Here is a 13,948-nt window from a genome sequence, read left to right on the forward strand (position 1 = left end):
ATATATCTCAAGTAGCTGAATAAATAGATTGAAGATATATGTCAGACATGCTAATATCAACATTCTGTCAAGTCATCCACATAATATGATCACACAATTACTCAGATATCTCTCTTTATGTAGTCAGCTACTTGTGCATTTCGTTACAAATATCTTCATTTTTTTGCGGTTTTATCAATATATCTCAAGTAGCTGAATAAATAGATTAAAGATATATGCCAGACATGCTGATATCAACATTCTGTCAAGTCATCCACATAATATGATCACACAATTACTCAGATATCGCTCTTTTTGTAGTCAGCTACTTGTGCATTTCGTTACAAATATCTTCATTTTTTTGCGGTTTTATCAATATATATCAAGTAGCTGAATATATAGATTAAAAATATATGCCAGACATGCTAATATCAACATTCTGTCAAGTCATCCACATAATATTACGACACAATTACTCAGATATCTCTCTTTATGTAGTCAGCTACTTGTGCATTTCGTTACAAATATCTTCATTTTTTTGCGGTTTTATCAATATATCTCAAGTAGCTGAATAAATAGATTGAAGATATATGTCAGACATGCTAATATCAACATTCTGTCAAGTCATCCACATAATATTACCACACAATTACTCAGATATCTCTCTTTTTGTAGTCAGCTACTTGTGCATTTCGTTACAAATATCTTCTTTTTTTGCAGATTTATCAATATATATCAAGTAGCTGAATATATAGATTGAAGATATATGCCAGACATGCTAATATTAACATTCTGTCAAGTCATCCACATAATATTACCACACAATTACTCAGATATCTCTCTTTATGTAGTCAGCTACTTGTGCATTTCGTTACAAATATCTTCATTTTTTTGCAGTTTTATCAATATATCTGAAGTAGCTGAATATACACTACTGAATTCAAAATCCACTGATATTCCCAAATATTGACTGACAATGTCTGACATCCACTGTACATTGACTGTACCTCACTGTACATTTCACTGACTTCCACTGTACCCCACTGTACCCCACTGTACATTTCTACTGAACACCATTGTATCCCACTGTACACCACTGTACAGTCCTACTGACCTCCACTGTACCCCACTGTACGCCACTGTACAGGGCACTGACCAGCACTGTACCCCACTGTACGCCACTGTACCGGGCACTGACCATCACTGTACCCCACTGTACGGCACTGTACTATTAATTTGAGAAAAAAATATCAGATTTTTAAATCTTCAGTATGTTTTTTTTCTTCAATGTTTATTTTTATTATGCTGTATATAGCAGTATCATTATGTATAAAGATAACTTGACAGAAGAATACAACAGGTCGTCAAATTAATTCAATAAGTTTTCTTTATTAATAAATGTCTATTGTTATTGAATGTTACGATCATAAAATTATGATAATTTCCCTAGCTATAAGGTGAAAGTATTGAATTTTACATGTTGAATCTGATTATTAAAAAAGTACATGTCATTATGTTCATTCTGCCAGTCATTCGAAAATACCCCCCCCCCCAGCACGGTTACATAATCATTTCTTATTGATGATATATGACAATCCCTCGTTTAAATGATCGGGTTGTTAATTCTCTGTGTCTCATAAGCTGTGTTTTAGCCACTAAAAACAGTCAATTAAACACAGAATCCAAAAAATATATCCATGCTTGTTTTTTTTTGTACACATGTCCAAATATCATGACTGCCCTCTTGACTACACAGGTACATTTTGAAGAGTTTCTAGCTCATTTGTTAATTGATTTCTTTTGATTAAAATGTTTAAATATACATTGCAAATGTCGGGTTTTAATTTTACAAAATAACACCTACTGCAGAATACATTATAAATTTTAAACATAATCAGTGACATATTAAGCGGTAATTAACTGTATCATTAATTTCAGCAAGAAATAAAAGGAAGGATTTAAATCAAGGAAGGTTGTAACATGTTGTAATATGCGTAGCTGTACAGTTTTCTTAATATATGATTTCCTTTTAAATGTTTAAGAAATAAAATACATAAAATGCCCAACGCTAAATACTTTTTTTGTAAAATGAGAGAGAGAGAGAGAGAGAGAGAGAGAGAGAGAGAGAGAGAGAGAGAGAGAGAGAGAGGTATATCACTTTCTGACAATATTGTATTGGTGTCATTTGCAAGCGTAGAAAAGTTCACAATAAAATCTATGTTGGAAGTGGCGGTTGTGATGCCGTAAGGGGATTTTAACGTGCTTATACCTTTCTGACTCGGGGCCTCAAGTTTTAGCACTAGAAAATTCATGAGAGAGAGAGAGAGAGAGAGAGAGAGAGAGAGAGAGAGAGAGAGAGATCCATTTATCAGAAATAGATTAGAATAATAAGAAATTTATTGTCTATTAATCTGCTTCTTTTACATATCGATTATTTTTCTTTATGTCTTACGTTTATTTTTGCCAACCAACTCCGTGGTTTTAGAAAAATATCTGCAAACTTTAAGTCGAAAAATGAAATGTAATTATATGGATAATATCACCCCCCCCCTCCCTTTTTTCTTCCCGAATCCACTTGATACCCCTTGCAGTACTGTGTTATGGCGAAACGATTAATGTTAAGCAATCGGTTATAAAAATTAATGCATTTCTTTAAAATTTTGACCTCGATGTGTAATAACTATTAAATAGATATAATAAATCCCACTTTTGTGCAAACATTACATGAAACTAGGTAGTCCTACATGTAAGTAAATCATAATAATCTTTTAAGACAGATTTTAAATGATTATGATTCCAATGCACCCGGCAATAATAATGATTTTTTTTAATCAAAAGTGAAAATTCAGATTTTTTGTTTTAACAGTGTATTTCCCCGACGTTTACATCTATTTATTCTTAGGCCCCAACACATATACACATGTGGTCAGTTTTCACACCTTGACACAGTCACCCGGCCGTGTGTATAGTCTGAGCCTTTCTGTTAGTTCCGGGTTTTTCGTTGTTCCTAGACAGACAAAAGATTTTTTTCTGTAGACATACACAAAGAAGGAGACAGTACACTGTCGATATAAAATATTACTTTTTAGCGTTGACTTTCAATCATTAAGAATTTTTAAGACAATCATTGATTAACGAACTTCAAATCATTTGAATATATCCATGGACATTATCCCGAAACTAAAGATAAATACATACTTTTTTTTTTTTTTAATGCCAATATGTAGATTTAGCCGCTGTCAACATTACCACATGTTACCGGTAGTACTAAAATATTCGTACGTTAGCATGGAGAGAGAGAGAGAGAGAGAGAGAGAGAGAGAGAGAGAGAGAGAGATTTTATAGAAGATTTGAAATGTTTGCTATGATACAATATACTGGTTTCAGTAAATGAAGAAAAAAAACAGAAGAAAAAACGAAAGATCGTTTTAAAGGCCGAACTTTTTTACCGGGTGGTAAATCTCAGGTGAGGGCGGGGCTTAATTTCTAGAGGTGTGAAAGCCTCCGGGGCTGGAAGTCTTCCTGCGATCGTGAACGCTGCTAATCAATATACACAGGAGGCAAATATTACACAAGATATAAATAATTAGTCAGAATTCATCATAGTTTGAATATCTTTTTGTTTTAATGACCATACGAAGCGATTTTATACGGAAATGTCGTCCGAGCACGTGTGTAAAGCACAATTAAAAAAATTCAATAAACTAATTCTGCTTTAAAGATTTAACTCAGTTCATTGTGTTTAGCACTTGACATTGTTTAAGACGTTAATTTTAACAAATATAATTGTATAAGAAAACCATACGATCAGTAAAAATATTCACTTGAATGTAAAGGCAGCCTATACGATGACAACTAATGGAGTTCGTTTTCCATGGAGAGACGCTTTCGTGCAACAAGTTCCAATTGAGTGTATAATCAGTAAATACAGCTTTAATAGCTCATACGTTTGTTTTAAAAAGAAACTTTTGTATGCATGTTTTGGACTGCATGCTCATTCATCGTCGTGAAATTTATTAGGTCATATACATTCAACATGATTCAAAAATAAATTGCGTATTTTCAATTACTGAATAATAGAACTATTTTTCTCATTTATCCGACCCTTACACAATTCACTTATTACGGAAAGAGAATATAAACATGTTTGCCTATTAATTAAGGTGTCGCTTATAATAGGAGAGGTGCTAAAATTAAATTGTGATGCAGCAAAAATATTGCGCAGGGGGGGGGGGGGGGGGCTTATGTATGCCTTCCTGACGTTGGAGGAGAATAGTTACAACATGAGAGAGAGAGCGAGAGAGAGAGAGAGAGAGAGAGAGAGAGAGAGAGAGAGAGGAGGGAAGGAGGGGGTATATTTTTTCTTATTAAAACTGTTACTACATGTATATCATGGCAACATTCTTAGTTGTGCAAGAGAAGATACATGTAGATGTATTACATGTGTTGATAATAAACAGTGTTCAAATTCAAAAGTATATAATTAAAAGTACCGTAATAAAAATGAAATATTATTTGAACAATGTTCGTTATCACCATATTTCATTTTTAATTTAACACAATACTTATTTTGATATCAGCGACTGGTGGGGGGGGGGGGGGGTGAGGACGTATAAATGTTTAACATGTTTAATATCCGACTTGATTTAAATAATAAAAAAACGCATCTAAAATGATTAATATAAAGAGTATTTCGTTTATTCATACATATTATGTTTTTAAAAATATATATTTCAAATGGATTTAATAATCTAAAGACCACAAATACCCTTATAAGGGAATTACACAATATCTTGAACAAGGTGTCAGACTGACAATTTACAAGGTTGAATATTGGGACATTCACACCTTTTGATCTACTGAAAGTATGTATACTATACACAGATACTGACTCGCTGATATTCCTGTGAAGTAAAGTATAACTTCAAAGACAATTTAAAGTCCAGACCAGTTATCTTCTCTCTTTTGAAAAAAAAAGTCAGTATGTTGAGCAATATGGTGGAATTTTTTTTATCGTTAAAAAAGTTGTCCCCTCTCCACATATATGTTACAATAAAGTTTTAAAATTCAGATTATTAAAAACTATCTATAAATTGTAATTCATAGTTTTAAATTCTCTTAATTTTAAAACTTTAATGTAACATATATACTTATATTTATTTGACAATATTGATCAAATGAAATTCATTAAAAAACTAATCAACTAGATATTTAGTTACTAAAACATTGATTTTGAAATATATAAAAATATTTTCCCCTTTCTATTGAATAAGTTGCTATATTTTGTATGATAATTGGATTCCGAGTTTTTAGATAAATACATGCGTGGATCGGAGGATTGGGGGGGGGGGGGGGGTCAGAGGATAATTTAATTTTTTTTTAAACTTACATAGTACAACTATCCAAAATATGTCTAAGCTCCCCCAGAAAACAAGTATCCCTGCCCTTTCCCTGGAATGAATTCTGACCGCGCATGTAATTATATATGAACTTAAAGAAATAGAATCCCATTTTCTCTCTTGTAAGCAAAAGGAAAGAATCAAAACAAATCCAGATTTTGGTCTCAAATAAAGTAAATATTCAATTCATTATTTAAATATAATACCTTATAAAAACATACTAGGTACAGTGGGTTACAGTGGTGTACAGTATTTGTCAGTACCCTGTACAGTGGTGTACAGTGGGGTACAGTGCTGGTCAGTGCCCCGTACAGTGGTGTACAGTGAGGTACCGTGCTGGTCAGTGGGTAGGTACTGTGCTGTCCAGTGGAGTACAGTGGAGTACAGTGGCTCTGTACAGTGGGGTACAGTGGGATACAGTGTGGTACAGTAGCTCTGTACAGTGGGTGTACAGTGGATTTACAGTATGGTACAGTGGTTATACAGTAGATGTCAGACAATGTCAGTCAATTTTTGGGAATATCAGTGGATTTTGAATTCAGTAGTGATATAGATTGAAAATATATGCCAGACATGTTAATATCAACATTCTGTCAAGTCATCCACATAATATTACGACACAATTACTCAGATATCTCTCTTTATGTAGTCAGCTACTTGTGCATTTCGTTACAAATATCTTTTTTTTGGGTCTGTTTTGTCTATATATCTCAAGTAGCTGTAAATATATATTAAAGATATATGCCAGACATGCTGATATCAACATTCTGTCAAGTCATCCACATAATATTACGGCACAATTACTCAGATATCTCTCTTTATGTAGTCAGCTACTTGTGCATTTCGTTACAAATATCTTTATTCTTTGTCTGTTTTGTCTATATATCTCAAGTAGCTGTACATATAGATTAAAGATATATGCCAGACATGCTGATATCAACATTCTGTCAAGTCATCCACATAATATTACGGCACAATTACTCAGATATCTCTCTTTATGTAGTCAGCTACTTGTGCATTTTGTTACAAATATCTTTATCTTTTTGACTGTTTTGTCTATATATCTCAAGTAGCTGAATATATAGATTGAAGATATATGCCGGATTGCTAATATCAACATTCTGTCAAGTCATCCACATAATATTACAAGGCAATTACTCAGATATCTCTCTTTATGTAGTCAGCTACTTGTGCAATTTGTTACAACTATCTTTATCTTTTTGCTGTTTTGTCTATATATCTCAAGTAGCTGTACATATATATTGAAGACATATGCCAGACATGCTAATACCAACATTCTGTCAAGTCATCCACATAATATTACGATACAATTACTCAGATATTTCTCTTTATATAGTAAGCTACTTGTGCATTTCGTTACAAATATCTTTATTTTTTGTTTGTTTTGTAAATATATCTCAAGTAGCTGTATATATAAGCTGAAGATATATGCCAGAAATGCTGATATCAACATTCTGTCAAGTCATCCACATAATATTACGACACAATTACTCAGATATCTCTCTGTATGTAGTCAGCTACTTGTGCATTTTGTTATAAATATCTTTATTTTTTGTCTTTTTTTTTCAATATCTCAAGTAGCTGTACATATAGACTAAAGATATATGCCAGACATGCTGATATCAACATTCTGTCAAGTCATCCACATAATATTACGACACAAATTCTCAGATATCGCTCTTTATGTGGTCAGCTACTTGCGCTTTTTGTTACAAATATCGTTATTATTTTACGGTTTTCTCAATATATTGCAAGTAGCTGTATATTTAGATTAAAGATATGTGCCAGATATGCTATCATCAACATTCTGTCAAGTCATCCACATAATATTACGATATAATTACTCAGATATCGCTCTTTATGTGGTCAGCTACTTGTGCATTTTGTTACAAATATCCTTATATTTTGACAGTTTTGTCAATATATTGCAAGTAGCTGTATATTTAAACTGAAGATATATGCCACACATGCTATTATCAACATTCCTTCAAGTCATCCACATAATATTACGACATAATTACTCAGATATCGCTCTTAATGTGGTCAGCTACTTGCGCATTTCGTTACAAATATCTTTATTTTTTGTTTGTTTTGTCAATATATCTCAAGTAGCTGTATATTTAAATTGAAGATATATGCCAAACTTGCTAAATTAACATTCCTTCAAGTCATCCACAAAATATTACGACACAGGTACTCTGATATCTCTTTTTATGTAGTCAGCTACTTGTGCATTTTGTTACAAATATCTTTATTTCTCCCCATACGTTTTTCGTGTGCACGTAAAAAGATGAAGTGAATGAAAGAAAATAACTAGTGAAATTTAAATTATAAGTAAATTTTGCCCCCCCCCCTCCCCCATCCCCTTACAGATAAGATTTTTTCAATCTTTATGATTTTAATTTTTTTTGTTTGTTCTTCAATATTTAAATTAAAAACTAGATATCTTTAATCTTTAATCTTTATGTACAGAAACTTGAGTAACATGGAAAGTGTTAAAAATGAAGATATTTGTAAAGAAATGCAGTAGTAGCTGACGAGATTATGAATGATATCTGAGTAGTTGTGCCGTAATATCATGTGGATGACCTAATAGACTGTTGAAATACCGGGTAAGCAAGACTGGTTAATATGAGCAGTCTATACATAAAGCTACTTGAAAAATGTTGACAAAATCCTAAAAAAAAAAAAAGAAATATTTTTAACAAAAGGTTTTAGAAGCTGATGAGATTTAAAGGGATATCTAAGTAATAGTGTCATAATATCATGTTGGTGACCTTATAGAATGTTTAAATCAACCACACTAATAGATATCTTCATTTTTTTACACAGCTACTTGAGGTTTATCAACTAAACTGTTGAAAATGGAAGTTTTTAAAACAAAATGCACTTGTAGCTGATGAGATTGAGAAAGATATATAAGTAATAATGTCGTAATATCATGTGAATGTTCTAATATAATATTAAACTGAACATGACTTGTACATATCAGCATTCTATATACAGCTACTTGAGATATATTGACAAAACCCCAAAAAAATACAGATATTTGTATCAAAATGCACAAGTAGCTGACCACATAAAGGGAAATATTTGAGTAATTGTTTCGTAATATTATGTGGATGACTTGAAGCAATGTTGATAATACAATGTCTGGCATATATCTTCAGTTTAAATATACAGCTACTTGCAATATATTGACAAAACCGTCAAAATATAAGGATATTTGTAACGAAATGCACATAAAGAGCGATATCTGAGTAATTGTGTCGTAATATTATGTGGATGACTTGAAAGAATGTTTATAATAGCATTTCTGGCACATATCTTCAGTTTAAATATACAGCTACTTGCAATATATTGACAAAACCGTAAAAAAAAAACGAAGATATTTGTAACGAAATGCACAAGTAGCTGACTACATAAAGAGAGATATCTGAGTAATTGTGTCGTGATATTATGTGGATGACTTGACAGAATGTTGATATTAGCATGTATGGCATATATCTTTAATCTATATATTCAGCTACTTGAGATACATTGATAAAACCGCAAAAAAATGAAGATATTTGTAACGAAATGCACAAACAGCTGACTACATAAAGAGAGATATCTGAGTAATTGTGTCGTAATATTATGTGGATGACTTGACAGACTGTTGATATTAGCATGTTTGGCATATATCTTTAATTTATATAATCAGCTACTCGAGATATATTGATAAAACCACAAAAAAAATGAAGATATTTGTAACGAAATGCACAAGTAGCTGACTACATACAGAGAGATATCTGAGTAATTGTGTCGTAATATTATGTGGATGACTTGACAGAATGTTGATATTAGCATGTCTGACATATATCTTCAATCTATATATTCAGCTACTTGAGATATATTGATAAAACCGCAAAAAATGAAGATATTTGTAACGAAATGCACAAGTAGCTGACTACATAAAGAGAGATATCTGAGTAACTGTGTCGTAATATTATGTGGATGACTTGACAGAATGTTGATATTAGCATGTCTGACATATATCTTCAATCTATATATTCAGCTACTTGAGATATATTGATAAAACCGCAAAAAAATGAAGATATTTGTAACGAAATGCACAAGTAGCTGACTACATAAAGAGAGATATCTGAGTAACTGTGTCGTAATATTATGTGGATGACTTGACAGAATGTTAATATTAGCAAGTCTGGCATATTTATTACATCTATATATTTAGCTACTTGAGATATATTGACAAAACTGCCAAAAATGAAGATATTTATAACGAAATGCACAAGTAGCTGACTACATAAAGAGAGATATCTGAGTAATTGAGTGGTCATATTATGTGGATGACTTGAAAGAATGTTGATATTAGCAATACTAGCATATATCTTCAATCTATTTATACAGCTACTTTAGATATATAGACAAAACAGCAAAAAGATAAAGATATTTGTAACAAAATCCACAAGTAGCTGACTACATAAAGAGAGATATCTGAGTAATCGTGTCGTAATATTATGTGGATGACTTGACAAAATGTTGATATTAGCATGTCTGGCATATATCTTCAATCTTTATATACAGCTACTTGAGATATATTGAAAAAACAACCAAAAAATAAAGATATTTGTAATGAAACGCACAAGTGGCTGACTACATAAAGAGAGATATCTGAGTATTTGTGTGGTAATATTATGTGGATGACTCGGCAGAATGTTGATATTAGCAAGTCAGGCGTATATCTTCAGTCTATATATACAGCTACTTGAGATATATTGACAATTGACAGTGATATAGTGCAATGTACATCTTAAGAACAAAAATAGAAATCCTTGGTATGTGTTCTCCCATGGACAGTAAGAAGTATCTAGAAGCCAAGTTTCTTTAATCTCGTAGCCAGTTACTAGTAGCTAGCTTTTCTTACTTCTCGTAGCCAGTTACTAGTAGCCAGTTACTAGTAGCTAACTTTTATTTAATCTCGTAACCAGTTACTAGTAGCTAGCTTTTCTTACTTCTCGTAGCCAGTTACTAGTAGCTAACTTTACCTATCTTGCTGGGGAAGCTGTGACAGAAACGTGTGCTGAAAGGCTATTTTTAGAACTTAGCAAATGTTGATCTAACAAGATGTTTTTTAGAACTGTTGAGCTCTGTGAATCTTACTTGATCAGATCTGTTGAGAATTAAAAGACAAATATGCATGAACTAGATTTTATTTTCTTTGGTGCAAATGAAATGAAGGGTATATAATTGAGCCATCTGCAACTTGCTACTTAAAGTAATTAAAGTAAATTAACAGTAAAAAGGCAATACCATTTACGACTATATATGTGAGACAAGGAAACTTTTAAAAGTTAAATTATTAGAGTATGAAGCAACAATGCAAGAACTAACTTCTTGGTATTTATATCATGCAAACGATCAATTTTTTGTTCAACGTTCAAAACATAACTTAATTTTAAGACTCCAAATCGGTAGAATACTACATAATACAACCTTTTGTATAGATATATGACACGTTATAAATGCGTCGATTTACTTCTCTAATTTCTAAAATCTTTTTTTTAATGTTAACCTTGTGAGGTTTTTCTGTGACGATTTTTTTCTACAGAAGAGTATTACGTCAAAATACATGAATAAGGTTTATAAAAAATTGTTAAAGAAGAAATACTTACCGTTTTAAAATTTAAATGACTAGGAATAAGAATTATTTACGGGGGAATCAAGATTAAGAATATTTAAGATACCGGGTAATTCAATAACTCAAAAAAGAATAGAGAATTTGCTTCCAGTGACAGTTGATGAATATCTTCATGATTTTTAGGTTAATGCTATTCCACTCTTATACACACAAAAAATGCATAAAAGCTAGCGTTTCCATAGTGATCCAGCAGTTTTTTGGTTCTTATGCTGCGTTTGAAAACCATAACAATACATTTAAAGAGGGCACCCGGAGATGATCTGCCTACTATGTTCTCAATTATTTTGAAAGTTTTAATAATGAAAAGTATGCAATAAATGTACTTTAACCAAATTTTATATAATGTTTTAAAATATTTAATATTAACGTAAGGGAAATAATGCCACCTGTATGCTTGTGTAACTATTAGTTAAAGGGGCATGATCACGATTTTGGTCAAATTCTATTTTTCTGTTTTTATTATTTACAATGCTTTAGGAATGCATTTCTGATGATCAAGTGAAATTCAAGAGTCAGTCATTAAGTTATAAGTAGGACACAGAGATCACAATTCTTTGTTATGTAAACAATGCTCGTGCCCTGTTTTTGTTTACATACATTCTTTATATCAGTAAAAAAATTAAGCTGATTTGTCTATCTTTTTATTAATATTCAACATAAAAAACTGTTTCTAACGTTGAATATATTAATTTTAGGCCTAAAATTGGAGTTTTCACTTAGTTTTCACATAGCAAAGACTTGTAAGACACGTAACTCGCTAATAACGCAACGAGTGACACTCAAATTGGGGTTTCCTATTAAAGATGTCGTACTGAAGCATTGTAATCATTAAAATATGAAAAATAATTTTTGCCAAAAATCGTGACCATGCCCCTTTAAGAGTATTTGACATTTGATGTATTTTTGCGAAATGCCAAACGTAGACATGTATTATCTTAATATTGTACCATAGCTTGGCGAGTTTTCTATTGTTAAAAGTGTGGGTTATATGTACATACCCCACAATTAATTTAACTCCGCCCACTATCTCAAGTAAAAACAACATCAACAAAGTTGTAAGAGATTCCTCCAGATTAAAATTACAAAACCAAACACGGATAACTGACTCGGCTAACTTAGTCCGTCAAATAAATCTCATTCGTAGCTCGAGAAAAAACAATATCGGCAATGGCTTTGTCAGAAAGACTCTATTTTAATACTTTCCCACAAGAAGCAAGAGAAACGCTTGTTAAATGAAATAGGAGTATCCTGTATGAAGGTTTTATAGAAAGTCAATCACATGGTAGGAGCGTGTTTAAATAGAAAACTTGTTTTGTGGACAGAGTGAATACCGGTAGCCAATCAGATTGACATTTACCATTTATGGTTTCGCAACATGCATATCTCAAATAGTTTTGTTTTTTGCTTATTGATTGATTCAATCTGATTAAAATCAGATCCTTTGATCCGCTCACGAAGATCGCTACACTAAGGAAGCGTTCTTCGTGAGCGGATCAAATTAAGGATCTGATTTTAATCAGATTGTGATTGATTATGTTCAGTATATATATGTACATATGCATGCTTTAAAAAACATACATGTATGTTATTGATACAGAGTATCAAATATGATTTCAAACAACTAATTACCTTCATCAATTTCAATTTAATTGTTTACACAGAAGCTTTGTACAATTTAGGGTTCGTAAAGATATAATTGTGTGAATAAGTTTATTTCTTTGAGGCAAATATCGATACTTTAAGTCGGAAAATGAATGAATATGAAATACAAATATAACAATGAGAAGTCGATCAATTCATTATGGATATTAATTTAACGAGGCCGAGTACAGAACGAGTACGCACGCTTTCGCGCAGCGTTTCATTTGTATTGTGACGTCATCTTTTTGCTTTGTTGACGCCATGGCGTGATAGTTTCAACTGCAGATATTCAGCGAAATTTGTTGGAAATAGCTCGTTTGTTGTGTAAAATTGATATTATATTGTGGAATAAACATAAATGTCTCGAAGTAAAAGCTATATTTGGGCTCGGGACGAAAACGTGAAGCAAGCCTAATCCTCTGTCACGTTTTCTTAACCCGCCTAAATATCGCTTAATTCATTTATTTCAAGACATTTACAATGTATTTTATATTAATTACCCTAAATATGTGAAGTTAAATATTTATTTATTACTTAAATATGTCGTAATGTTTAAATAACACAATAAAGATCACCATTTCCGTCTTTGTCAAATAAAAAATAGCCATTATCTGACAAATTTGGAAATTGGGCGTACAAAAAATAACTTTGATAAGACCCCTGGAACAAACCAGAAGGTAAAAGGTTTTTTTTATTTGACAATTTGATGCCTTTTAGCAATAACTTTAATATGTAGAACAATAGAAGAAATCCCTAGGGCAGAAGTTTAAAAAATGTGCAAATTTGGTACATTTCAAGCAAAATCCCATAGGGTCCTATGTTAAAAATTAACTAACTTTGAGATGACCCCTTAAACAAACGGTGTGGTAAATGTCTTATTTTATTATCTTAAAATAATAATTATATTACTAGAAATTCTTGTAAAAAATTTCATTCAAAAATCTAGGGCAGAAAAAATTAGACCCGGCCTCGTTAAAAAATAAAAATAAAGAATACTTAATGTTTTTCGGGGATAGAAAGTCATTTAAATTTGGAAATTAACGGAGTACAATGTACATTCATAAAGACAAACGCATTGGCGCCGTATTGTTTAGAGGCAAGTGTACTCCCGATATTAGTATAATAATAAGATATAATGAATAACCGTAAACTATGGTACAAGTAACTTACCCCATATAATATTGTCGATTTTGTGCAGATACCCTAT

Source organism: Magallana gigas, chromosome 4 (assembly GCF_963853765.1).
Source record: "Magallana gigas chromosome 4, xbMagGiga1.1, whole genome shotgun sequence".
NCBI classification, from domain to species: domain Eukaryota; kingdom Metazoa; phylum Mollusca; class Bivalvia; order Ostreida; family Ostreidae; genus Magallana; species Magallana gigas.